Source organism: Manis javanica, chromosome 7 (genome assembly GCF_040802235.1).
Source record: "Manis javanica isolate MJ-LG chromosome 7, MJ_LKY, whole genome shotgun sequence".
NCBI classification, from domain to species: domain Eukaryota; kingdom Metazoa; phylum Chordata; class Mammalia; order Pholidota; family Manidae; genus Manis; species Manis javanica.
Genome location: NC_133162.1, coordinates 62,192,510 through 62,217,475, shown reverse-complemented (window position 1 = coordinate 62,217,475; position 24,966 = coordinate 62,192,510). Strand labels below are relative to the sequence as shown.

Sequence of the window (24,966 nt, the reverse complement as noted above, 5' to 3'; positions counted from 1 at the left end):
GAAAAAGACAAGCTGCCCTTATGGGAGGGGTTGCTTCAGTGGGCTTCCCCTGTGAATGGGGAAACAGTGGATCATCCCCCAAAGGGTATGTGGCCTGAGGTGGCTTGCCTCCTAGAAGACTGGGCCCCATCCCAGGACTGGAGGCAAGTGGAGGTGACACCTGAGGCAGTAGGGGTGGCCCTTGGTATAATAAGTAGATCCTTTGAGAAGCAGAGTGCCTGGGAGGCAGCGGGGACTGTGGGTTGGCTGCTTCTCACAGTACTAAAAAAGTCTACAGAGGAGACACAAGAAATGGCAGCACAAGAATGTGAGCTGCCAACTTCTGTGGATTCCCTGAGGTAGGAGATGGCCCTGATGCAGCAGGAAGCAGCATGAGAGCACTGGCAGCAAGGTGCCTTTGGAGGCAAGATGGCAGTGCTGTCAGGTGTTCTGAAGGAGGAAGAGGCCATTAAGGAAAAGACAAACTCCTGAGGGAAGCATAGGCGGAGGTGGCACGACAATGTCAGCTGCAAAGCATTGAGACGAGGGTAAGAGAGCTGCTGAAGACTGAGCTGGCACTGTTGCAAGTCACTGTAGAAAAGGTAAAGGTTGTAGCAGAGAAGGCATTTGGGGGAGGGGAGAGAAAGGTTCGATCAGTCCCAGAAATGGAGGAGCTGGGGAAGGATGAGGTTGTCGAGTACTCTATGCTCTGCCCCTTTACTCAGGCTGAGCTGGTGGCTGTGGGACTTAGGGGTGGATGGAATTGTTCTTATGGGATCAGAGATGGGAAAGCTGTCTTCCCTGACAGTGCAGCCCGCCTTGAGGCAGTGATTACAAAATGCGAGGTGACATGTACAGTAGCTGAAACAATAAGAACCCAGAAAGAAATAAGACCTGTTACTCATAGGAGGAATTTGAGGGGTCCTGTGAGGATTCTGAGGACCCAGATGTAGGTTGATTTGATACAGGCAGGAGTAGATGGAAGGAAATTAGATGGGAAGCCAAATAGGATCTTACTGGAGCTATGGCAACAATTGAAACCAGAGCAGTGGTTCTAGCCACAGAGGCAGAGGTCAGACACAGAGCCACGAGTCTGGCCTGTGTGTCTGCAAGACTTTTTGCTGGAGAGGCTGGAGAACAATGTTTAAGTTTCCTTGCACAGGGACCATTGCAGAGGACTAAGGGCACATAGATTGAGAGGACAGAATCCTGGAGGGGTGGAGTGTGGATAAAATGAGAGTTCCTGTGGCTAGGATTCTCACCTGGCCCTGGTTGACTGGCTCACTGCACACCTGTGGGCGATACATGGCTGCTGACTCTATAAAAAGAGCTCCGTTCAGTGGTCTGGGCACAACACAGTGGCAGGACTGCAAGGCTGCAGTAGAGCAGAGCGGAGGCTAGAGTGGTGGCAGCACCAAGGACAGATGTCCAGAGGATGGCTGTGCAGGATGACTGTGCAGAGAGGCCGGGAGGACAGCTGTGCAGGCTGGCTGTGTGGACAGAGGGGCCCAGAGGCAGAGACCGGCTTGCTGCATGCAGACTCACTCTGAGTGAATGGGATTTTAGTGATTGACCTGCCACCTGGAAATAAAGTTGGGTATAACCCTTTTACCCCAAGAACATCTTGCTGTCGATTTCTTTGGTCACACTGAATCCATAGCAAACTTGCCTGGGGCTGAAACCCACTGGCAAGATAACTGTAAGATTGGGGTTTCCCCTTTTAAGGATTTTTCAGGAGTGTGACAAAGGGCTAGGGGTATTGACTCATCAAGTGGTCCCAAGATGTTTCTCTCTGCTGAGCGACATTATGTCTCTTCTATTATAAGTCCTCCAGGTAATTCTGAACAATTAACACAAGAAATTTACTGATCTGGTTCCTCCCCAGGATAGCAGCTTCCCTCTAGGAACATATCAATCAAGACTGCCTGCCCTGTCCCCAAGGTCTGCTGAGTTACTGTCTGTTTGCTGAAGAATATCTTAAGAATCTTCTTAACTTCCTGGATTTTAAAATGGAATCTTAGTTTTAAGATGGAATCATTCCTGTTTTACTATGCTGTTGACTGGGCTTGTTTGCTGAATTGATCACAATGCTTGTCTCCTGCCCAGGTTGGGAATTACTTGATTAGGGGCTGGAGGAGGAGAAAAACAACATGTAAGTTAAGTTAAATAATAAGCTGGGCCTTTTACCAGGCTAAAGTAAATATTAAAATGGCATAATCTAATTGACACAATGGAGACATGGGCTGTGTTCAGATACTTTTCTTTATTTGGGGAATATTTGGACATTCCAAGTTACTCCTGGCCTTTGGTGCTCAACTGATTAACTCATTAACTCAATGAGTCTTTTCTGACTCTCTTGTTTTATCTGGTTAATTCTGAGTACCTTTTATTGGGCTTTACTTCCTTATTCTCTCTCCACTCTGCTCGTATCTATTTTCCTGCCTAACATAAGGAATCCCCAATTTTTCCCTGTACAAATTTCTTTCATTTTATGGAAGCCTGCAGCATGATTTTGAAAACGTCTTAGTACACATGTTTTATTAACTTTAAATGTTGAAAAGTATAAATAATGATAGTCAAGTGATTCAGAGCCTTAAATAACTGTACCAATTCCATAGCCTCTCACTGAGAACCATGTTGAGGGCCTTGTGGAGACAAGGCCGAGTGTAGTAAAGCCTGTACTCAAGGAGGTCAAACTTAGAAATTGTGTAAAGTGATCCTCCAGCCATTTTTCTGTAATCTTTTCCTTTTATTTAAAAATACAGTGTTGGTTTTAATACTACCAGATTACATTTGAAAGGATGATGACCACACAAGTTGGTGATGTTGTAGTTAGTATTCTGTTGATACCTACTTGAGGTCAGAGCAGTTTGGATAAAAATAAAGGGAAGCTAAGTGAAATAAATGAATATTTCTGACATATAATATCAACTCATTATACAAAGTCTGAAAAGAAAATGGTAAGTTTGTCCGAGTTACTGAAAAAAATGAGCCTTTTAGGGCTAAAATTGACAGGATTTTGGGAGCTGATGCCACAGTAGTGCCTTAACAAAGGATGTCTGGTTTTTAGAATAGAAAGTATTCTATCTTCAGAATCCATGTAATGGATAAGGACAATTATCCTGAATAGAACTGAACACTGAAGAATTGTAGGACCTAAGCAGTTGAACTTTCTGGTGCATTTCTCAAAGTAAACTGGCAGTATATCACTTCAGAGTTTTTATTTTCAGAAATGGTTTTAGCATTCACTTTTCAGTTAAGAATTTTGGATAAATTCACATTTTATATAAAGCATTTTTCACAAAATCTATTCTTGAATCTGTCAGTCAACTAACTTCTGAAGGAGAACAGGACTTAGGGGGTAAACAAGTGACACTTGGAGTAATTCCCTCTTGTGGTTTGTCCAGGGAGTGACTGTGATTCACATTCACAAAGTGAGAGGTATCGGTGAGCAGAAAGGGAGAAGCACTCTTGCTAAAACACCAAATAGAATGACAAAGGAGATCATAGTTAATTTCTCAACTTTTCCAGGTAGAAATTTGCTTTTGATTTTCCTTTAAAATACCTTCAATCATAGAGTCTGAGAGTACACTTTGCTGACCAGATGTATCTGCTAATTATGATCCTCTCCCTTTCACTCAGCCTTTCAGATGTAAGAGAGTATGGGGCAAGGAGGCATGAATGAACCTGGAGAAGGATGATGGGTTGGGCTTTCAGACTGAAGGTGGCTGATGGCATTTTGCTGGGCAACTCTTACATAGAGAGGATCTTATAAAACATTCAAAGGGAAAGTGTCTTGCCAATGGGTTTCAGCCCTGGCCAAGTTCGCTATGGATTCAGTGTGACCAAAGAAAATGATAGCAAAACGTTCTTGGGGTGAAAGGGTTATACCCAACTTTGTTTCCAGGTGGCAGTTCAGTCACTAAAATCCCATTCACTCAGAGTGAGTCTGCATGCAGCAAACCAGTCTCTGCCTCTGGGCCCCTCTGTCCACACAGCCGTCCTGTGGACCTCTCTGCACAGTAGTCCTGCACAGCTGTCGTCTGGGCCTCTGTCCTCTGTGCTGCCACCACTCCAGCCTCTGCTCTGCTCTCCTGCAGCCCTGCCACTGTGTTGTGCTCAGAGAACTGGGCAGAGCTCTTTTTATAGAGTCAACAGCCATGTATTGCCCACAGATGTGCAGTGAGCTAGTCAACCATGGCCAGGTGAGAATCCTGGCCACAGGAGCTCTCATTTTATCTACAGAAAGTTAAATGAGAAAAGTGTGTGCAGCTTCTATCTCTTTAATTTTGAAAATCTACAGCAATGGCATATGTACTCAAAATGTCAGAAAGAATAGCTGAGACATCTTCAGAAGATTATGGGACATCCTGCCCATTTGTATACTTATGACCATGTAAATTTTAAGAATATAAATATGTAGAAATTAATAATGTATATAAATATAAAAAAATTTCATAGGTGTTTATAAAATAATGTTGAATGTTATTTTTTAAGAATAACACTTTATAAGAATAAAATAAATACATAAAATGCTTAATACAAATGAAATTTAGAGATCACAGATCACTAAACATAATACATATGTAAATAAATAAATTACATAATATTTGGATTTTTATGTAAGATTCTATTTTTCAAAGCAGTATGTGGTAAATCCTCTGATATTTTCTCTCTGTAGTTTTATGTTTCACTTTTGTTTTTCTTGATTGAGATAACCTAGTAGTTTCTCTTTTTGGACCTGGATTACTTGTTGGTGGTCAACAGTGAGAGAGACTGACTTGGATGAAAGGTCACAATTCTCTTTCTTCCTGGAGATCATCCTATCTCTCTCCTTAAACTAACCTTAGCAACCCCAGTAAGATAGTTTGGGAGGTCAAAAGAACATGGAAATAGTCTGTTACCCTCTGCCAAAATTCTGTTTTTGACTTTACTTAGAAGTAAAAGCATATACTTCCTCACAATTATAATTCTTTTTTACTTCCTTATGCATTGTAATTTCAAGATAAAATATATTCAAATTAGATAACTTTATTAGAATTTCAGGGCATTGACTTTTTTCTACTCAATAATAAATTCATGGTTTTGGAATTCTATCTTCAGAAAGAAAAAAGAAGAAAACATTAAATGTTAAGTATAAACCAATTCATAACTAATGAATCCCAATATTTCCTTTAAGTTGTATTTGTGCTGTGTATGTTCAGTCTGTTTACATTTAATCACCTTGATAACACCACAGGAAGTTGGTCAAATGCACAGTCAATTTACAAGAACTGTTTCAAGATTTAAATCAACATAGTTGATTCTTGTACCGCTGAGACAGAGTTCTTGATATCCCTAGGGTCATTTTATTGAGCCACAGTCATTACGGCAGCAGTAAAAGAAGTTTGTGCTGCAATTTACAGATTTCTATCACACAATCATTTTTAACTCAGCAAGCAGCCCTACTTTCAGTAAGCAACTTTTCAGATGTAATGACTAAATTATTACAAAAATTGAAGTGGTTGATTTTGCCCACTATGTATCAGGTTTTGTTAAGTACTTTAACAATTTGTGGAAATACAATTCTCACAAAAATGCTCTATGTAGGTGATGAAAATGCTAATAAGCATTTACTCAGCACACATTGTGCCCAACTGGACATTTTATATAATATCCTATTTTTGCTGCTAGGAAAAACTGAGGCTCTAAAAAGTTAATTAGCTCACCCAAAGTTTGATTACACTGTAATGTTCAGTTTCCTAATATTGGGGTTTTTGACCCCCAGAAGTCTCCAAAAGCCAATGCATTCATTGTTTGGGCAAAGAGGTGACAGGGAACAGGTATAACTAGCAGTATAGATGCTCTTCCATTCTCTCACCTTCTGGCTGACAAGACCTAAAGTCTGGAGGAGGTGAATGAGGGTATATACAGAGTGTTGTCACCCTCTGTCCTGGGCAGTCCCCCCTTACTGTATGCCCTGGCAGTAGATCTCATTTTCATTTTGTCTCCACACTACTTGGGTTCTACCTCTTCCTGAGCACTTTGAGCAAAACACTAGATTTCACAAGAGAATCACCTTGAGCTTAATTTAGACCTCTTTGGCCAGCTCCAGATCTAAGAGTGAAGAAATGAAATGTAGACCAGACATTGTGTTTTGTCATCTCTTTGAGATTGCATCTCTACAACACATAGCTCTTTCAAAGTGTTTTCCTTGGACTAAGTTAGGCCAAGCACCCCTCAAATGTATTTGAATTGCTCTTCATGTTACTTAATACTGTTAGGCAGGTATGCAAATAATGTTCAAGTATTCTGGGAGGTTATTGTTTGAGACCTGCTGTTTTATCAAGTGAGATTTGAGAAACAAATAATAGTAGAAGAATGTGTGCATATGATACATCATTTGAGATATAATGAATCTTGGTTTTTAATACATATTTTGTTATGTGTTTCAATGTCTTGCCTGAGGGTTTCAGCCTGTGAAAAGTTCACTATGGATTTGGTGAGACTGAGCAATGACAATGGAACATTCTTGGGGTAAAAAGGTTCATACCGGCTTTATTCTCCTGGTGGTAGGTGGAGTACTAGAATCATGTCTGCATCCAGCAGTCTCCAGGTCTGTAATCCTCCTTCATCTCTGCACGAGGTGGAGCTCTTTGTATAGTGACTCAGTCAATAATGGCCCATTGCTAACAGGTGTGAAAACAGCCTGGCAGGAGGCCAATTACATCATCAAGATGTTTAGGGTCAGGTGAGGTTCCTGGCCATAGAAACTTCTATATTCTTCACATTCAACTATGAAAATGTATATTATTTGAAGTGTGAGATTCTTGTCTACAGGTACTCATGAGGACTTAAAAAATATTTTGCAAAATGAGATCACAGATATTAAAGTATCAGTTTTAGCTTAAGTTGGATGTTGGTTAAATAAGCCAATTAGGAAGGCAGCTACATGTGGAACTCTTCCTACATGAAGTGTTCTTTTTTTTTTTTTTTTGAGAGGGCATCTCTCATATTTATTGATCAAATGGTTGTTAACAACAATAAAATTCAGTATAGGGGGGTCAACGCTCAATGTACAATCATTAATCCATCTCAAGCCTAATTCTCGTCAGTCTCCAATCTTCTGAAGCATAATGAACAAGTTCTTACATGGTGAACGAATTCTTACATAGTGAATAAATTCTTACATGGTGAACAGTACAAGGGCATTCATCACAAACTTTTGGTTTTGATCATGCATTATGACCTATAAACAATCAGGTCAAATATGAATATTCGTTTGATTTTTGTACTTGATTTATATGTTGATCCCACATTTCTCCTATTATTATTATTATTTTTATTTTTAATAAAATGCTGAAGTGGTAGGTAGATGCAAGATAAAGGTAGAAAACATAGTATAGTGCTGTAAGAAGGTAAATGTAGATGATCAGGTGTGTGCCTATGGACCAAGTATTAATCCAGGCTAGACAAGGGCAGCAAGACATCCACGGATGCAGAAGATTTCTCTCAAAGCAGGGGGGGTGAGGTTCTGAGCCTCACCTCTGTTGATCCCCAAATTCTCACCTGATGGCCCCCCTGGAACTGTGCCTGTCTTAGGTTGTTCCTCCCTTGAGGAATCTTACCCGTCTCTGGCTAACCAGTCATCTTCCAGGGCCATACAGGGAAATGTAAAGTTGGTAAGTGAGAGAGAAGCCATATTGTTTGCAAAGGTTAGCTTTTTACTTCTTTGCAGATTTATGCCCTGTGGCTTCTATGCCCAGCACTTGTCTCGAGGTATCTTTCCCACCTGGAGGAATTATGATACTCGGTAAATTCGATATGAGGCACGAATTCTATTTAAGGGTTGTAATTAGGAAGGAAGAAGAAAAGCTATAGATGTAGCATATTAAGGAAACATGGGAGGATTGATTATTTCTTTGACATATCTTCTTGTATAGTACCTTAAGTATGTATAGGTTTTAAACTACTAACTAATTTGCACACACATATTAACATAATAGGAATACGGTGACATAAACAAAGCAAATCTATAATTACCATCCATCTCCAGTGAAGCCAAGAAAACCATTTAGGCACCCTAGGCATTTGTGAAAATTTATCTATGATATGATATTGTCCAACTGTACTTGAACCATCAGACAAATTAAAGCAGCCCATTTCTGGGATCTGTTCACATCCCATATGTTCTTTTAACCATAGATAGTCTATAGTCATGAGATTTTGGAGTGCTACAACTTGCACCCCTCCCAACTCCTGGTTGAGTTCCAACAGTACAGATCCGGTCAAATTCGTTGTCTCACTGTATGCACATGCCAGCCTAGACATCTCCCTCCTCATTCCTATGGCAAGTCCAGGAGACGGTGGGCTGGATGCAGCCACAACCGCAGCATCGTCCGGATCCCTGTGGAGGCTTTTTGATGATCATCCCCCGGCACAAGTCCTCCAGAGAGTGCTGATGCCGGAAGCTCCTCCTCATATCGTATCTTAGTTCATTTTCTGGGTATCTAAGCTAGGCCTTGATCTTCTGCATAGAAACAAACAGACCCTTTGCCCACACTTTGACATGCCCTCTATACCACTGTGCAGAACTCATTGGAGGTCAGCACACGGGAACTGCTTTTTTTTTTTTTTTTTAATGAAGAGAAAGGAATATTATCAGAAAAGAGTACCTCCATAGCTGATCATCTGACACCCTTTAAGTGATCAACATTAAGGATATTTAAAGCATGCATTGATCTTTGATTTACCAATAGTTTTATCCTGTCAAGGAGTAGTCCCCCTTTTCTTACTTTCTTTTTCTTTTTTTTTTTTTAATTTTTAATCTACACTTACATGAAGAATACTATGTTTACTATGCTCTCCCCTATATCAGGTCCCCCCTAACAACCACATTACGGTTACTGTCCATCAGCTTAGCAAAATGTTGTAGAGTCACTACTTGTCCTCTCTGTGTTGTGCAGCCCACCCTCCCCTTTCTCCCTCCCCCCCATGCATGCTAATCCCCCCCCTTATCCCTACCTGCCCACCCATCCTCCCCAGTTCCTTTCCCTTTGGTACCTGTTAGTCCATTTTTGGGTTCTGTAATTCCGCTGCTGTTTTGTTCCTTCAGTTTTTCCTTTGTTCCTATACTCCTCAGATGAGTGAAATCATTTGGTATTTCTCTTTCTCCACTTGGCTTATTTCACTGAGCATAATACTCTCCAGCTCCATCCATGTTGCTGCAAATGGTTGGATTTTTCCACTTCTTATGGCTGAGTAGTATTCCATTGTGTATATGTACCACATCTTCTTTATCCATTCATCTACCGATGGACATTTAGGTTGCTTCCAATTCTTGGCTATTGTAAATAGTGCTGCGATAAACATAGGAGTGCATCTGTCTTTCTCAAACTTGATTGCTGCGTTCTTAGGGTAAATTCCTAGGAGTGGAATTCCTGGGTCAAATGGTAGGTCTGTTTTGAGCATTTTGATGCACCTCCATACTGCTTTCCACAATGGTTGAACTAATTTACATTCCCACCAGCAGTGTAGGAGGGTTCTCCTTTCTCCACAGCCTCGCCAACATTTGTTGTTGTTTGTCTTTTGGATGGCAGCTATCCTTACTGGTGTGAGGTGATACCTCATTGTAGTTTTAATTTGCATTTCTCTGATAATTAGCGATGTGGAGCATCTTTTCATGTGTCTCTTGGCCATCTGTATTTCTTTTTTGGAGAACTGTCTGTTCAGTTCCTCTGCCCATTTTTTAATTGGGTTATTTGTTTTTTGTTTGTTGAGGCGTGTGAGCTCTTTATATATTCTGGACGTCAAGCCTTTATTGGATCTGTCATTTTCAAATATATTCTCCCATACTGTAGGGTTCCTTTTTGTTCTATTGATGGTGTCTTTTGCGGTACAGAAGCTTTTCAGCTTAATGTAGTCCTACTTGCTCATTTTTGCTGTTGTTTTCCTTGCCCGGGGAGATATGTTCAAGAAGAGATCACTCATGTTTATGTCTAAGAGGTTTTTCCCTATGTTTTTTTCCAAGAGTTTAATGGTTTCATGACTTACATTCAGGTCTTTGATCCATTTTGAGTTTACCTTTGTATATGGGGTTAGACAATGGTCCAGTTTCATTCTCCTACATGTAGCTGTCCAGTTTTGCCAGCACCATCTGTTGAAGAGACAGTCATTTTGCCATTGTATGTCCATGGCTCCTTTATCAAATATTAATTGAACATATATGTTTGGGTTAATTTCTGGATTCTCTAGTCTGTTCCATTGGTCTGTGGCTCTGTTCTTGTGCCAGTACCAAATTGTCTTGATTACTATGGCTTTGTAGTAGAGTTTGAAGTTGGGGAGTGAGATCCCCCCTACTTTATTCTTCTTTTTCAGGATTGCTTTGGCTATTCGGGGTCTTTGGTGTTTCCATATGAATTTTTGAATTATTTGTTCCAATTCATTGAAGAATGTTGCTGGTAATTTGAGAGGGATTGCATCAAATCTGTATATTGCTTTGGGCAGGATGGCCATTTTGACGATATTAATTCTTCCTAGCCATGAGCATGGGATGAGTTTCCATTTATTAGTGTCCCCTTTAATTTCTCTTAAGAGTGACTTGTAGTTTTCAGAGTATAAGTCTTTCACTTTGGTTAGGTTTATTCCTAGGTATTTTATTCTTTTTGATGCAATAGTGAATGGAATTGTTTTCCTGATTTCTCTTTCTATTGATTCGTTGTTAGTGTATAGGAAAGCTATAGATTTCTGTGTGTTAATTTTGTATCCTGCAACTTAGCTGTATTCCGATATCAGTTCTAGTATTTTTGGGGTGGAGTCTTTAGGGTTTTTTATGTACAATATCATGTCATCTACAAATAGTGACAGATTAACTTCTTCTTTACCAATCTGGATTCCTTGTATTTCTTTGTCTTGTCTGATTGCCGTGGCTAGGACCTCCAGTACTATGTTAAATAACAGTGGGGAGAGTGGGCATCCCTGTCTGGTTCCCGATCTCATAGGAAATGCTTTCAGCTTCTCGCTGTTCAGTATAATGCTGGCTGTGGGTTTATCATATATGGCCTTTATTATGTTGAGGTACTTGCCCTCTATTCCCATTTTGCTGAGAGTTTTTATCATGAATGCATGTTGAATTTTGTCAAATGCTTTTTCAGCATCTATGGAGATGATCATGGGTTTTTGTCTTTCTTTTTGTTGATATGGTGGATGATGTTGATGGATTTTCGAATGTTGTACCATCCTTGTATCCTTGGGATGAACCCCACTTGGTCATGGTGTATGATCCTTTTGATATACTGTTGAATTCTGTTTGCTAATATTTTATTGAGTATTTTTGCATCTACATTCATCAGGGATATTGGTCTGTAATTTTCTTTTTTGGTGGGGTCTTTGCCTGGTTTTGGTATTAGGGTGATGTTGGCCTCATAGAATGAGTTTGGGAGTATTCCCTCTTCTTCTATTTTGTGGAACACTTTAAGGAGAATGGGTATTATGTCTTCTCTGTGTGTCTGATAAAATTCTGAGGTAAATCCGTCCGGCCCCGGGGTTTTGTTCTTGGGTAGTTTTTTGATTACCGTTTCAATTTCTTTGCTTGTAATTGGTTTGTTTAACTTTTGTGTTTCTTCCTTGGTCAGTCTTGGGAGGTTGTATTTTTCTAGGAAGTTGTCCATTTCTTCTAGGTTTTCCAGCTTGTTGGCATATAGGTTTTCATAGTAGTCTTTAATAATTCTTTGTATTTCTGTGGAGACTGTCGTGATTTTTCCATTCTCATTTCTGATTATGTTGATTTGTGTTGACTCTCTTTTTCTCTTAGTAAGTTGGGCTAGAGGCTTATCTATTTTTTTTATTTTCTCAAAGAACCAGCTCTTGGTTTCGTTGATTTTTGCTATTGTTTTATTCTTCTCAATTTTGTTTATTTCTTCTCTGATCTTTATTATGTTCCTCCTTCTGCTGACTTTAGGCCTCCTTTGTTCTTCTTTTTCCAGTTTTAATAATTGTGACGTTAGACTATTCATTTGGGATTGTTCTTCCTTCTTCAAGTGTGCCTGGATTGCTATATACTTTCCTCTTAAGACTGCTTTCGCTGCATCCCACAGAAGTTGGGGCTTAGTGTTGTTGTTGTCATTTGTTTCTATATATTCCTTGATCTCTATTTTGATTTGTTCATTGATCCATTGATTATTTAGTAGCATGTTGTTAAGCCTCCATGTGTTTGTGAGCCTTTTTGTTTTCTTTGTAGAATTTATTTCTACTTTTATACCTTTGTGGTCTGAAAAATTGGTTGGTAGAATTTCAATATTTTGGAATTTACTGAGGCTCTTTTTGTGAGCTAGTATGTGGTCTATTCTGGAGAATGTTCCATGTGCACTTGAGAAGAATGTATATCCTGTTGCTTTTGGATGTAGAGTTCTATAGATGTCTATTAGGTCCATCTGTTCTAGTGTGTTGTTCAGTGCCTGTGTGTCTTTACTTATTTTCTGCCCTTGTGGATCTATCCTTTGGGGTGAGTGGTGTGTTGAAGTCTCCTACAATGAATGCATTGCAGTCTATTTCCCTCTTTAGTTCTGTCAGTATTTGCTTCACATATGCTGGTGCTCCTGTATTGGGTTCATATATATTTAGAATGGTTATATCCTCTTGTTGGACTGAGCCCTTTATCATTATGTAGTAGCCTTCTTTATCTCTTGTTACTTTCTTTGTTTTGAAGTCTATTTTGTCTGATATTAGTACTGCAACCCCAGCTTTCTTCTCACTGTTGTTTGCCTGAAATATGTTTTTCCATCCCTTGACTTTTAGTCTATGCTTATCTTTGGGTTTAAGGTGAGTTTCTTGTAAGCAGCATATAGATGGGTCTTGCTTTTTTATCCATCCTATTACTGTATGTCTTTTGATTGGTGCATTAAGTGCATTTACATTTAGGGTGACTATTGAGAGATATGTACTTATTGCCATTTCAGGCTTTAGATTCGTGGTTACCAAAGGTTCAAGGTTAGCTTCTTTAGTATCTTACTGCCTAACTTAGCTCACTTATTGAGCTGTTATATACACTGTCTGGAGATTCTTTTCTTCTTTCCCTTCTTATTCCTCCTCCTCCATTCTTCATATGTTGGGTGTTTTGTTCTGTGCTCTTTCTAGGAGTGCTCCCATCTAGAGCAGTCCCTGTAAGATGCCCTGTAGAGGTGGTTTGTGGGAAGCAAATTTCCTCAGCTTTTTGTTTTTCTGGGAATTGTTTAATCCTGCCATCATATTTAAATGATAGTCGTGCTGGGCACAGTATCCTTGGTTCAAGGCCCTTCTGTTTCATTGCATTAAGTATATCATGCCATTCTCTTCTGGCCTGTAGGGTTTCTGTCGAGAAGTCTTATGTTAGCCTGGTGGGTTTTCCTTTATAGGTGACCTTTTTCTCTCTAGCTGCCTTTAAAACTCTTTCCTTGTCCTTGATCCTTGCCATTTTAATTACTATGTGTCTTGGTGTTGTCCTCCTTGGATCCTTTCTGTTGGGAGTTCTGTGTAATTCCATGGTCTGTTCGATTATTTCCTCCCCCAGTTTGGGGAAGTTTTCAGCAATTATTTCTTCAAAGAGACTTTCTATCCCTTTTCCTCTTTCTTCTTCTTCTGGTATCCCTGTAATACGAATATTATTCCTTTTGTATTGGTCACATATTTCTCTTAGTGTTGTTTCATTCCTGGAGATCCTTTTATCTCTCTCTATGTCAGCTTCTACACGTTCCTGTTCTCTGGCTTCTATTCCTTCAATGGCCTCTTGCATCTTATCCATTCTGCTTATAAATCCTTCCAGAGTTTGTTTCACTTCTGTGATCTCCTTCCTGACCTCTGTGATCTCCTTCCGGACTTCATCCCACTGCTCTTGCATTTTTCTCTGCATCTCATCCCATTGCTCTTGCATTTTTCTCTGCATCTCTGTCAGCATGTTGATGATTTTTATTTTGAATTCTTTTTCAGGAGGACTAGTTAGGTCTGTCTCCCTCTCAGGTGTTGTCTCTGTGATCTTTGTCTGCCTGTAGTTTTGCCTTTCATGGTGATAGAGATAGTTTGCAGATCTGGTACAAATGACTGCCGGAAGAGCTTCCCTTCTTGTTGGTTTGTGGCCTTTTCCTGGGAGAATAGCGACCTCTAGTGGCTTGTACTGGGCAGCTGTGCGCAGACAGGGCTTCTGCTTCCTGCCCAGTTGCTTTGGGGTTTATCTTCGCTGTTGCTGTGGGCTTGGCCTGGCTGGGGCTGTTCCTCCAAAATGGTGGAGCCCCGTTTGTGGGGGAGCGGCCGGGGGGCTATTTATCTCCGTAAGGGGCCTCTGTGCTCCCTGGTGCCCAGGGGGTTAGAGTGCCCAGAGATCCCCAGATTCCCTGCCTCTGGTCTAAGTGACTTGTCCTGCCCCTTTAAGACTTCCAAAAAGCACTCTCCAAACCAAAACAACAACAGCAACAATGAGAGAGGGAACAGAAAGAAAAAAAAATGAAAAAACACGCGATTTTTTTTTTTTTTTTTTTTTTGTCCTCATGTGCTGGTCCCAGGCACCCGCTCACTGGTCCTGCTGCCCTGTCTCCCTAGCACCAGGGTCCCTGTCCTTTCAAGGTTTCCAAAAAGCACCCACCCACCGGTCCCGCAGGGAAGGAACACTCGATATTCTTTGTCCTCAGGCCCTGTTCCCAGGCACCCGCTCACCAGTCCCGCTGCCCTTCCTCCCTAGCACCGGGGTCCCTGTCCCTTTAAGGCTTCCAAAAAGCACTCTCCAAAAAGAGAGAAAAAAAGGTGAAAAACGCGCGATTTCCTCCGTCCTCAGGTTCCGGTCTCAGGCACCCGCCCACCGGTCCCATAGGGAAAAACGTGCGATATTCTTTGTCCTCAGTCGCCGGTCCCAGGCACCCGCTCACCAGTCCCGCCGCCCTGCCTCCCTAGCACTGGGGTCCCTGTCCCTTTTAGGCTTCCAAAAAGCACTCGCAAAAAAGAGGAAAAAAAAAGGGGAAAAACGTGCGATTTCCTCTGTCCTCAAGTGCCGGTCTCAGGTACCCGCCCCCCAGGTCCCGCAGGGAAAAACGTGGGATATTCTTTGTCCTCAGGCGCCGGTCCCAGGCACCCGCTCAGCGGTCCCGCCACCCTGCCTCCCTAGCACCGGGGTCCCTGTCCCTTTAAGGCTTCCAAAAAGCGGTCGCCAAAAAGAGAAAGAAAAAAGGGGAAAAACGCGCGATTTCCTCCGTCCTCAGGCGCCGGTCTCAGGCACCCGCCCGCCGGTCCCGCAGGGAGAACACGGGATATTCTTTGTCCTCAGGCGCTGGTCCCAGGCACCTGCTCACCGGTCCCGCCACCCTGCCTCCCTAGCAACGGGGGCCCGTCCCTTTAAGGCTTTCAAAAAGCACTCACCAAAAAAAAAACCGCTCTGGTTTCTTTCCACCCGCCGGGATCCGGGGGGACGGGCACTCGGGTCCCGCCGGGCCGGGGCTTGTATCTTCCCCCCTTCGCAAGGCGCTGGGTTCTTGCAGGTGTGGATGTGGTCTGGATGTTGTCCTGTGTCCTGTCTCTATTTTAGGAAGATTTTTCTTTGTTATATTTTCATAGCTCTGTGTTTTTGGGAGATTTCCACTGCTCTACTTACGCCGCCATCCTGGCTCCTTCCCCCGAAGTGTTCTTTTTAAAGCAGATAATCACTCCAGGAAACTCTTAAATCTGTGATCTTGGGAAAACCACAGGGGGCAATGGGAAACGGGAAAGAACAATAGTGAGCTACTGTAGATAAAGTGAAGGTTCCTGTGACCAGGATCATCACCTTTTCCTGGTTTGCTTTCTGACTACACACATTTGGGCAGTACGTTGTTATTGACTCCGTATAAAGTGCTCTGTGCAACACAGTGATATGGCTGCTGCACAGCTGCAGGGGTGCATGGCTGCAGAAGAGCAGAGACTGGAGTGGTGGCAGTGCCAAGGAAACAGACTGAGATGGCTGTGGGGGCAGAGAGTCCCAGAGGCAGAGGCTGGCTTGCTGCAAACAGAGTTGCTCTGAGTGGTTGGGATTTTAGTGATTGACCTGCCACCAAGGGAATAAAGTTGGGTATAAACGCTTTCACCCCAAGTACATTCCATTGTAATTTCTTTGGTCTCATTGAACCCACAGTGAACTTGTCTGGGGCTGAAGCCCATTGGCATGACAGCTCCGAATCAGCACTTGCTCTGCCAGGATCTAACTCTGTGTGTGACCTTGGACAAGTCATTTTACCTTTCTCATCTGCAAAGTAAGTGTTTGAAAAAGTTTCTAAAGTCCTATTAAGTTGTATATGTGAAGTTTAGGTAGGTTTAAGTATTTACTCTCAGTAAGGATATTTATTTTCTATTTGCCTCCTTTGATGTCCTTTAACAAAATGAAAGATAATTTCAGGTAGTTGAATTCAAATAGTACTGGTCTGAGAATTAAAACTTGACCCCTTCTTGTCACATCAGCATTTGGAATATATGCATGTTTCTACCAGTTTATATAGGTATGAAAAGGTTATAGCTACCCACATTACCCTGGCTTTACTAATATGTAACAGAGGTATTAGAACATAGTCTTCCTAATTCTAGACAAGTGATTTACATTTTCCTAATCTTACAGTAACTCTAAAAAGTAAATGGGCTACATTGTGTTCTACCCCAAATTTACAAGTTGAAACTCTTCTCCTCACTCTCAGAATGATACTGTATTTGGAGATAGGGCTTTTACAGAGGTAACTGAAGAAAAGTGAGTTCATACAGGTGAGCCCTAATCTAGTATGACTTGCTGTCCTTATAAGAAGACGAGATCGGGACATAGCTAACACACAACAATGGATAACTGAAGATATCGTGAGTAGGTGGCCATCTGCAAGTTAAGGAGAGAGGTCTCAGAAGAAACCAAATCTGCTGACTCCTTGGTCTTAGACTATTAGTCTCCAGAACTGTGAGAAAATAGATTTTTGTTGTTAAAGCCACCACTGAATCTGTGGTGTTTTGTTATATCAGCTCTAGCAAAATCATAAAGTATTATTCTCATTTTTTTTTTTTTGGCTGAGAAAACATGAGTCAGAGAGTGTCTTGCCAATGGGTTTCAGCCCTGGGCAAGTTCGCTATGGATTCAGTGTGACCATAGAAAATGATAGCAGAATGTTCTTGGGGTGAAGGGGTTATACCCACCTTTATTTCCAGGGGGCAGGTCAGTCACTAAAATCCTGTTCACTCAGAGCAAGTCTGCATGCAGCAAACCAGCCTCTGCCTCTGGGCCCCTCTGTTTGCACGGCCTTCCTCTGGGCCTCTCTCCCTGCACAGTCCTCCCACACAGCCATCTTCTGAGCCTCTCTGCACAATTGTCCTACACAGCCATCCTCTGGGCCTCTGTCCTTGGGACTGCCACCACTCCAGCCTATGCTCTGCTTTCCTGCAGCCTTGCAACCCTGCCACCGTGATGTGCCCAGAGCACTGGGCGGAGCTCTTTATATAGTCAACAGCCATGTATTGCCCACAGGTGTGCAGTGAGCTTGTCAACCAGGGCCAGGTGAGAATCCTGGCCACAGGAACTCTCATTTTATCCACAGAGAGGTTAGGTAAACTGAGCAAAGATTATGTGGTTGGTAAGTGGCAGAACTGGGATTCTGCCCTGCACTTTCCATGTCACCACACAGTTTCCTTATTAAGCATAAATCATGACCCTCCCCCTTCCATAGATCATTATAAATATCACATGTGGTAGTCCATCTGGGAGCAATTGCTTGCATATAATTTCAAAGAATTTCCAAGCAGGACACTTTTACAAAGAAGCATAGTCTGTGTTCAGGACCCTGAGTTCCTCATTAGACTGCTTGGAAAGTTATTTAAACTTTTTGTGCTTTTTTCTATCTCTATATCTTGATTGGAAATAAAAGTATGTATCTTATAAGTTTGTTTAAGGGATTAAATGAGATATATTCATTTGCAGTGAGCTTTCCATATTTTCAGAACTCAATATATGTTAGTTATTCATCATGCTATTATTATTATATTAATTATTTTGTTTGGATCCTATAACTACTATGAATGATAAACAGCTTGAAAGGCCTCTGAAATTTTCATGACTAATCCTTTTATGTTCCAGAGGAAGTAACTAAGGCCGTGAAAGTATAGCAAACGAATTTGAATGAGCTCAAAGCTCTATTTTGTTTTTATTTTACCTTGATATTTTAAACTAAATTAGCTTGATCATAATAGCATGATTATGACAATTTTTTAATCTAGTTATTGAAATAGTGGGGTGATGGATATGCAGTACAGACAGGTTGGTTGAAGTAAACTGTGATTTTCTTCTTTTTTACCCCTTTAAAATACTGCCCTCAGTATAAAACTTACTTGTTCATCTGTAGTGTTCTTTTATGACTCAAGAGTATTTTTATTATATCCGAAGACTAATTTTCTCCCCTTAAACATTTGAGTCTTAAAAGTCTTGGAGCTTAAAAAAATGTTTAAGTCATTTTACAATTACTGTTTCCTGCCCAAAAAAACAAATTTGCAATTTGTAACAAAATGTATGGTGACAGAAAGGGTTTAGAAACCATGGCTATATAGGAAACCTTTTTAGTAATACGTTGTTAAATGCCCTCAGTATTTAATGAATGCCTTTAGTAAGAAAGGTTGAATTAAGCAAGAACAAAAGGATTTTTCTCTTTAACATTTTCTGAAATGGAAATTTCAATAGACTGGATAAATAATAACAATTTGATCATTTTACATTTTTATTAAACTGATTAAACATTTAACCATGTCATTCTGGGTTTAAAAAATCATTAATAACTCATTTAAGAGTGATTTCTTAGTCATCTTTTCCTGAAGCACTTTTTTACATATTCAGGAAACAGTGGGGAATTAGGTGAAAGAGTTTTAGGGCAGCTGTTGGAGAGGAATAAAGTGAGATAAGAATTTTATTCTGTAGGCAGTAAGCAATCTTAGAAGATTTCTTAGTAGGAAAGTGACTTCTTAGGAATTCTGGAAAATTAATTTGGCAGAGGTACCTCCAATCTGCTAGAACAGAAACTGAAGTTACGAGTTTATTTTAATTGTTCTGGTATGAGACATCTGAACAATGACGCCTGCATTAAGAATGGAGAGGAGATAAAGGAGGTGAGAACAATCTCTTATGTTGATTAAATATGCATGAGAAATATAAGAGAGGCAAAGTAAAAGTTTTCTTGGTTAGGTTAAAGAATTATGTGTAAATGAGAAAAGTGGAAAGATATTTAAGAGACATTTAAAGCACAAGAGGTGGTGTTTTAGTTTAATGATTAAAGGTGTTTGCATCAATAGGTTCAGTTGAATCATATTCCAGGAAAATAGTTGATACACATGAACCTTCATGAAAATGCCAGGACAGTTACCCCTTTCTTTTAGAATAACACCGTGTCCTTAAAGTCAGGTTGTTGGGTAAAGGCAGTAGGGGCTTCAGTAACCTTCATCTGTTACAGTTAATGTAGCCCTTCTGCCCCGTGAGTGGGGACTAGGTGCAGAAGGAGAGCCCTAGGTCTCTCCCCTCTCTTTGCCAAGAGTAGGGAGTTTCTGCACTGTGCAGCTGGGTGTGTGTCAGTGAATGTTGGTGGCCTGCTCTTCCCAGAAAGAACCGTAGCTCTACACTGGGAACTGGAGACAAGTGGGAGCCCTGTGTGCTTGGCTGGACCTGTAGGGGTAGAGTTTCCATTATGCTGAGCTGGAGAGAGAGGGAGGAAGTGGGTTATGGATTAAATGCCACAGACTCTTGGAGTTCTTCCTGAGACTTAGTAGGTTTTCTTGAATAGAAGTATCTTAGTTTGCTGGATGCCCTTTTGACACTATAAAGAGTCTTTAAATAATTCCAAGTGTTCTTTTAATACTTTTCACCAGTTATGATTGTTTCACTGCAGAGAGAGTCCAGAGCTGCTCCCACTGCCATTCCAAAAATTGCCTCTTTAGTTGTCATTTGTTAATTTAAGATGGCAGATGAAATGTGTTTAGAGGAGGAAAAAGGATTGTGAATGGGTCTGAAAACCAGGCCATCCGAGTAATATCTAGGAGAACTGTGAAACATGGAACAGATGCCAGAAAGTACTGTTTTCAGAGATATAAAATGGAAAACATAACTTTAATCTGTGTAGCTCCACTGAGCAGGGCTAAAATTAATGCACAGAATTACTTGGAGGCAGATATTACTAAATTTTTGAAACAAGTTTAGTCGGGTGAAAAATAAATAGTAGCCAAATATGTGGCACTGAGCTTGCTTTTGCTGGAGATGTGTGAACAAAACTGAGAGGCCATCTTTTACGGGAATGCCAGAGAAGGTGTCTACAATAACAGATCATCAGGCAGGATGAACAGTAGAAATGTTTACGTTGCCCAGAAGCCAGTTTAGAGACCACTGTGTTAATCAAGGTGAAAGATGATGCACGTCTGAAGGGGACAGTGGCAGACAGAATGGGCAGAAACGGACTAGCTTCTACCATGGTAGTAAATGCTGCAGGAAAAATACAAGGGTGCATGAGATTAATTACGGCCTGTTGTAGACTAACAGAGCTCACCTGCCTTAAGGTCATGCTCTCATTTCTTTTCATTTATGGTCTAATAGGCCAGAGCTGTTATTTAGGGGAATATTTAGGTACCCATGTATGTTGCATCTTTTCATCTTTGGTTAGATGTAGAATTTTTTCATTGGAGCTGAACTTCATATAATATCAAGACATTTGAAAATATGAGCCTTAGAACCTGACATATCAAGCAACAAAGAGAAAAAGTGTTTACTACAATTTCTTAAATTATTTGACTTTATCCCTATACCCAGTAAAAGTAGATGGTTTTAGAAGCAACAAGATGAGCAGTAACACAAGTAGAAACAAACAAAACAATGAAAAAATATTCATAAGCTGCAGACACAGATCACAAGGTCAAATATTCTTTCATGAATTTTTAAAATCAAGGAATATAAATGAAGAATATCTCTGTACTGAAGATCTGTAAGAAAAGTTGCTGTAAAGCAGCACAAGCTCAGAGAAATAAATGTGGACAAGTTTGAATAAGACAGCCTTTAAGTAGCAAATACATAGAAAATCTAAAGGCATTATAATGTTTTAAGAAAAATTCCTGGCACCCAACCACCAGTTTTGGTAATAATGAAAAGAATTCAAGACCCTCACAATTTAAATTGTGATTCTATACAGCTCTATAAACTTCTTTTTTGTGTGTGTAGTAGAAACACATTATTTCAATTATACTTTACAAGGGAGCATGCTAGGAACATTTTTCTATGTGTGTATTTTTCTAATACTTGTAAAAATATTTGATATCTTGCTTAAAATTATGCATTTTGCTATTAATTTCTCCCTCGGTTTAAGAGTAGGTTCATTTAAATCTTATGATCCTGTAATAGAAAGTGGGACCTCTAAATATTCAAGAATATGAAGCCAATATTCTGTAATAGGTCTTTATGTTTTAATAATGAGATATACAGGATACTTATCTATTATAAAATATATTTCAGGAAAAAATTCTCAAGAAAATTTGTTTTGTTGTTGACTCCTACTTATAATTGAAATAATGCACCAAAATTCAGCCAAGGATCTGATAGAAAAGCATATTATAAAGAAGATCTGCTATAATTATTGGATAATTTTTTTCTATCCTGCTGCAATTGAAAATTTTTCAAGTTTTATGTTAAATTTTCTTTGTCATTATGATAGTACATTATTGATGAGGTCATGGCATATGGGGCTGACACTGTAGAAGAAACTGCCTAAATGAATTTATGTTCTTTCAAATATAAATAAACAATTAGGAACAGATTAGAAAAAATATTAAGAGAAAAAAATGTGTTACAACTATGAACACCACTGTTAATTTGAATTTTCCATGTACTCGTGTCTCTCCTTTTCTTTTGGACAAATATGATTTTCATAAGATGATAGTTTCCTATGTTGAGAATTTTAAAGACCATTAACAAATGATCAGTGCATATGTAACATAAATTTGCTTTGGAAAGAATTTCAGAAAACTTTTTCATCAAAGATAACATGTTGTTATAAGCAGCTTGAGTCACTGGATAGTTAAACCATAACGTTCTTAATTATTTACAATAAAAAATGTGACTGAATACAATGTTGATATTTTATTAGTAATCATTAAGGCCATTTAGAATGTCATGCTATTTGAGTATAAGTTAAGAACAGAATGCTTCTAATTTAATAAAATGTATCATAATTTTAAAATTAATATACAGATAAATCAATTTACAAGTAATCATGTGATTGTAAAAGTTCTAACTCAAGTAATGTTTTCCATTTTGTTTTTGTTGAGTGAGAGTTGTAGTTTCTGTGGATGTCATGAAATAAAAAGTCTGTTCTTGATTTCTTACGCTGTTTAGAAAAAAGGGTGTTTTGAAGAGTAAGTTTATGTAATTTCTTTCAGAGAAAATAAGGAGGAAAAAAATAAATAGCAACTTTGACTCACTGCTTCATGCTAAATGTAGTCCCTATGTACTGATCAGGTTGTAAGCCTGTCCAGTATGAATATGCGACTAATTCACTTAGGCTTTTTTTTAGTGGTGTTGTTAGTAAACATGGGCTAGATAGTGCTGCAATTTTACTTAAAATCTCAGTAGTTTAATTAGATGAGAGGCTATTTCTTACTCATGCTGTATCTCCAGCATGGGCAGTGGGGTGCCCCTTTCTCTTACTACTTGGCTTGCCTGGGAGTCTTAACCCAATACTGCATGCTTATCTAGAAGCAAGAAGAGAGTTTGAATTTATACTTGCTGCTTAAGCAACTGCCTGGAATTGACATTTTTGCTAATATTTTACTGGCCAAAGAAAGGTCACATGGCTATGCTTAAGTTCAGTGATGCTGGGACATGAAATTGTGTCCCACAAGGCAGAGAGCCAGAAAAATATTTAGCAAGTAGAATTGATGATTAAACCATGCTGAATCTTGTACCTTGGTCATTGTTGGATAAGCCTAAATATTTCTCATTATTGTCAGAAGCTTAAGAATGTGTGCCAGCATTTATGGGAATTGATGGATCTACTTCAACATATATTCCTGATATATGTCAAATATGGTGATTCCTTTACCAAGAATTAGGATACTGTCATGTAGTAGAGGTCACTTGGTTCTGGCGACATTATTTAGCTCCAAGTAAAATGGCAGAAATGTAATGAGGTTATAACAAGAAGATCAGATGCACAGACTTCTTCAAAATTCAATTCTTAGATGGTCTGATTAAAAAGAATTCAGGGAGATACCTGAAATAGCTGAGAGAAGTTAAATTTGAGTCAAGCACTTGGAAAAGGAAAATTGGGTCAAGTCAGGAAAGGAGGGTTTTTGGTACTGAGTGATCAGAATAATCAGAGGTGCTCCCTGGCTAGTGGGATAAAAGGTCCAGACAGGAATCTCACAGGATAGGCAACATGGAAGCAGGTTAAGAAAGAACATTGGTATAGGCAAGGGTGCAATTAATGGATTGTTTTCGAAGGAGAGGAAGTAAAACACTTCATAGTTGCAACTTGACATTAGATTGTGTAGTTCTCAGTGGGTCAAAATATACAACTGAAAGGATTTTTTTTGCTAAAATCTGGCATCTAAAGAGGGTATGCAATGTGCAACCAAGAAATATCACTGTGGGGCAGGATATCCCAGGCTTTTAAGAGTTTGATCCAAAAAGGATTAATAGATACTAGCTAAGAAAAGATACTACTTTGTTTCTGGAACTCTATGAATTTAACTCAGTAGTTGGAAATACTTCTTTGGGGCTGACAAGGGACTTTGTTGTCTAAATAAGAGTTGAGCTCTTAAAATACTTGGGGATGTTTCTTGGGAGAAAATATATAGACATTATAAACACATCACTAGATGAAGTTAAGAGCATTTATTTGGACAAAGCTGGGAGGTGAGTGAATACATTTACTTGTAGAAGTCACATAATTTTAATATTGAATTGTAATATTTGAATTTGAATTCTTTAATAATTGAGGATATTTTCTAATAGTTCATATGGTCCCTGACTTATGCTGATTTGACTTACAAGTTTTGACTTTAAGAGGATGGGAGAGCAATACACATTCACATTCAGAAACCATACTTACAATTTTGAATATTGATCTTTTCCTGGGCCTGTGATATGTGGTATGGATACTCTCTCATGATGCTAGGTAGCAGCATTGAACTACAGCTCCCAGTCAGCCATACAAGCAAAAGGGTAAACAACTGACACACAGCCATTCCGTACCTATACAACCATTTTTCACTTTCAATAAATTACATGAGTTTTTAAACACTTTATTATAAAACAGGCATTTTGTTAGATGATTTTGCCAAACTATAGACTAATATCAGTGTACTGAGCATGTGTAAGGTATGCCAGTCTAAGTTATGTATTTGGTAGTTAGGTGTATTAAATGTATTTTCAATTTATATTTTCAAGTTATGATTTTTTGGGTTTATTGAGATTTAACCCCACTCTGAGTCAAAGAGGATATTGTTATTTCAGTAAAGGTGTAGGACATTTTATAGTTCATACTTATGATTAGAACTTTTTCTTTTATTCTTATTGTATATTTAAAAGTGAATTAAGAACTTTTATGTATATGGCATTATATAAAAACACTAAGAATAGGAATATTGTTGATTAACTTTCTATATTTAAACTTGTATGTTTACTAATCTTATTAATCTGGATGTCTAGTAATCTGCTGGTGACCCTAAACTGAGAGAAAAGCAGAGCTCCGTGGAGAATTGAAACTCTCCCTTGTGTCCAACAGTAGAAGTGCTTGTGTTTATAGCAGTTGAAACAGCAAATCTGTGGAACTTTTGCTATTTATAAGTCTTTCATATTTAAGAAGTCTTTTTAATAGCTGAATCTTTAAACCATCATTAATCCAGGAAATAGAAATGATTCTATTTAAAAGACTAGACTATATTTCATTGTGTTCACTGTGTACTGGTTTTTAAGCCCAAAGCATTTTTAATGCGATTTTGGCACTTCATAATTTTTTATTTTAAAAC

The 24,966-nt window shown here is 39.4% G+C and overlaps 1 long non-coding RNA gene across 2 annotated transcripts in view; it reads left to right on the top strand.

Moving 5' to 3' along the window:
• Positions 1 to 24,966, top strand: part of LOC140850577 (uncharacterized) — a 497,739-nt gene that overhangs the window by 34,439 nt on the left and 438,334 nt on the right. For both annotated transcript variants that reach the window (XR_012133517.1, XR_012133518.1), the window contains exon 3: positions 16,085 to 16,202. This is a non-coding gene — a long non-coding RNA (uncharacterized lncRNA). The remainder of the gene's footprint in view (positions 1 to 16,084; positions 16,203 to 24,966) is intronic.